The 4,015-nt window shown below is 32.6% G+C and overlaps 1 non-coding gene across 1 annotated transcript; it reads left to right on the top strand.

Moving 5' to 3' along the window:
* Positions 1-261: 261 nt before the first annotated feature.
* TRNAF-GAA lies at positions 262-334 on the top strand. The gene has a single exon. It is a non-coding gene; the product is annotated as a tRNA-Phe (tRNA).
* The last annotated feature ends 3,681 nt before the right edge of the window (positions 335-4,015 follow it).

The raw sequence follows: 4,015 nt of genomic DNA, 5'->3' as shown, positions 1-4,015 counted from the left end.
AGTGATTATTTCTTTCTAAAATTTCAATTAATTAGCGTAAATACTTTTACTTAAAAATTTTCATTTTTAATGTTAGCAGGGATAGCTCAGTTTGGAGAGAGTCAAATTTAATATTTGAAGGTCACGTGTTCGATCTCCATGTTAACCACACCTATTTCGCATAACCTGACTACTCAATAGAAAATTAGTCATTATTTCTTTTTAAAATCTCAATGAATCAGCTAAAATACCTATACTGATGAATTTTTATTTCTAATGATTGCGGGGATAGCTCAGTTGGGAGAGCGTTAGACTGAAGATCTGAAGGTCATGTGTTCGATCCACGTTCACCGCACTTTGTTTAAGTTGCAAAACTTGACTCTAAAATTAGTGTCATTAGCGATTATTTCTTGAATTAGAGGTAGATCTGTCACGTTTTTTATCCAGCTGGCATAAGTTTGCCTTTACTTTTTGAATTTTCAATTTTAATATTAGTGAGGAGAGCGTCATATTGAAGATTTAAAGGTAACGTGTTTGATCCACGTTCATTGCATTAGCAATTATTTCTTTTTAAAATCTCAATCTCAATGAATTAGAGGAAGATCTGGCACGTTTTTTATCCAACTGGCATAAGTTATCTAAGTTGCACAACTTGACTATTCAATCTAAAACATGTGATTATTCATTTTTTTTTGTTATCTGGAATGGCTTAGTTGGGAGAGCATCAGATTGAATATTGGAAGGTCTTGTGTTTGATCGACATTCATTATATCTTATAGTTTAGTTGATTATAAATTCTTCTTAAAATATAATGAATTAGTGGAAATAGCTTTACTTATGAATTTTTATTTTTAATCTTAGCGGGGATAGCTCAGTTGGGAGAGTGTCAAACTAAAGATTTGAAGGTCACGTGTTTAATCTTCACGTTCACCGCACCAGTTTCCATTTACATAAGCTAACTATTCAATAAAAAATTAGTTATTATTTATTTTTAAAATTTCAATGAATAATGAATTAGCAGAAATACCCTTACACATGAATTTTGATTTTTAATGTTAGCGGGGATAGCTCAGTTGGGAATGAATATCTCAAGGTTACATGTTTAATCCATGTTCACCGCCACTTGGTTTATGTTGCATACGTCGATTAAGTTGCATAACTTTATTCAATCTAAAATTAGTGAGGATAACTCAATTTTGAGAGCGTCAGACTGAAAATCTGAAGGTCACGTGTTCGATCCACGTTCACCGCACCTGATTCAAGTCACATAACTCGACTTCTGACTATTCAATTTTTTAAAATCTCAATGAAGTAGTGAAAATATTTTTATTTTTAATGTTAGCTGTAAATTCAAGTTGACTAAGTTGCATAACTCGAATATTCAATCTAAAATTACTGATGAATTTTTATTTTTAATGTTAGCAGGATAGCTCAGTTTGGAGAGCACCAGTGAAGATCTAAAAATCACGTGTTTGATCCACGTTCACCGCACCTAATTCAAGTTGACTAACTTGCATAACTCGAATATTCAATCTAAAATTAGTGATTATTTCTATTTAAAATTACTATATAATCTAAATTTAGTGATTATTTCTTTTTAAAATTTCCAAATTTTCATTTTCAATGTTAACCGGGATAACTTAGTTGGGAGAGCTTAATATTGAAGATTTGAAGGTCACGTGTTTGTTCGACCTTCACCACACCTGATTCAATTAGTATAACTTACTATCTTATCTAAATTTAGAGATGATTTCTTTTTAAAGTTTCAATGAATTAGCGTAAATAATTTTACTCATGAACTTTCATTATAATGTTAACCATAGATAGCTCAATTCAATTGGGAGTGAGTCTGTAGATCTAAAGATAACGTGGATTCCTAATTCTTTATTTGACTATAAATGCTCCGTAAGACATTTAGTAAAATGACTCATTTGATTGCATGGAACAATAAAATTGATCTTCCCATAGAATTGTCAATACATTATACTTTCAATGTTGCTAAGTTGAGTCCCTTTGATGTAGGTGATGATTTTTCTGATTCGAGGACGAATCCTGAAGAGGGGGATGATGATAAGAATCACGGTGTACATTCTACTTTCAATGTTACTGAGTTGAGTTCTTTTGATGTAGGTGATGATTTTTCTGATTCGAGGACGAATCCTTTTGAAGAGGGGGATGATGATAAGAATCACGGTGTTTCAACTGGACCTATTACACAACCCAAGGCCAAGAACATTCAACAAGCATTCGTACTTCATCTACAAAATTGGATAGGCTAGGTTCAACCGTCATTTCATAAGTAAATATTTGCACTGTTGAAGTAACGGATGAAGTTGCAAGCATCATTTCATGAGTGGTTAGAAAACTTTATTTATTATTTTAATTTCATAAAGTTTGTAATGCTCAAATTGACTTGGTCTTCTGTGGAGATTTAAAGGGATCGAGATTAAATCACGGTCACTATTTTTTTTTTTTTTTTTGTGGGAAGACTATAAATACCCACAAATTATTATGTAAAAGCATATTTCTCATCAATGAAATTGATCTCTTAAGTTCAGACGTTCCCCGTTATAGAAATCTGAACATATCTTTGTCGTTTTTATGTTTGATGCAATTCTTGTGGTAGATTGCATCTGAGTTATTTAGTCAAGCCTTGATCAAGTTCGATTGTGGAGTGACTCAATTTTGAAAAAGGTTCCAAATCTTGCTTCTCACTCTTGGATCTCATAATCTAATTCTAGCTTTATCTCTTCGTTTATCCAAATTTTGTATAAGAAGATGTTAATTTCTTTAATACAAGGGTTCTTGCTTCTACAAAAGCTTGGCTCGTTGGGCTGAAGATTACGGTTGGTCTATCATCCTTCAACGGGATCTTCTATCCCCATGGACTTGCTCTGATGTAGTCGTTCTTCTAACGCCAGTGACACGTCCAGTTGTCGAGGTTGGTAATGTGAGTTTGTAACCCATCCATTGAGGTTCTTGGAATGATTCTATAGCTTATCAATTCCATGTTGGGAGTTGGATCATGGGTCTTGGGCGAAGGAATCCTTGGTTTACCGCCCCTTGGAGTTGAAGGAAGTGTCATAAGGCTAATTGTTTTTCAATTTTATTGATTTGTTTGAGTGATTTTATTTGATTTTATTTCAATTTTGTCGAACTCAGTAATTACTTTATGTGCTAGATCAAAATAAGATGCATAAAAAGAACTTGTAGTAATTAGTTTATTCATCGACCATTAATCTTAAAAGTAACTTAAAATATTGCAATATTGTGATTCAATCGCCTATTATGAAATTAGGCTCGAACAAAAAAAATAATATTTTTAAAAGATGGAAAAATTCATGAACCAACCAAAATATGTATTCAAAGATGAAGAATTCACAACAACAATCACAAACAATACTAATAAGCATCTTGTCTTCTAGTTTGTCACAATTTCAAACATGAACAAACTTGAATTTCGAGCCGGTGAGTATTATGGATCATAATCGACAATACTTTGCAAGTAGCTTTGAGCATTCACAAAAGGTCGAAAGTTGAATTTCTTAGAATTGTAATCGAATAACATATGATTATTGTTGAATTTCTAAAAAATACACCACAAATTTCATTTATAGATATAAATGGAACCATTGATATAAAACCGTGATTATATAATTGCATCTTCACTAACAAACCCACCTCAAAGTGATCATCTTTACTAGAGGCTGCAAATTAAGTAGCCTTCCTGGATTACTCAAAAGTGAAGTTTTAAGAAGCTATATTTGAGCAAGAAAAATCATGTTACATGTTTCTGAGATACCACGGAGACATCAATGCAAGCAATCACTACCACCCGAAGTTTCTTTGATATTGTAGTTGGATCTATGAGACTCATCCCTCTGATGTGAAAGAGTAGTTATATCCAACATTCTTACTTGTGTGCCTCTTACAGTACTCTCAACAAATGGATCGCTTGATCTATTATACTCTACTTTACTTTCTCTTGATAACGGTGTGGTATTGACACAACTCATATTGTCGATAATCATCACTT

The sequence above is a fragment of the Cucurbita maxima genome, unplaced genomic scaffold (genome assembly GCF_002738345.1).
Source record: "Cucurbita maxima cultivar Rimu unplaced genomic scaffold, Cmax_1.0 Cma_Scf00042, whole genome shotgun sequence".
Classification (NCBI taxonomy): Eukaryota; Viridiplantae; Streptophyta; class Magnoliopsida; order Cucurbitales; family Cucurbitaceae; genus Cucurbita; species Cucurbita maxima.
Note: the sequence above shows the minus strand (reverse complement) of the source record. Positions and strands in the feature narration are given on the sequence as shown.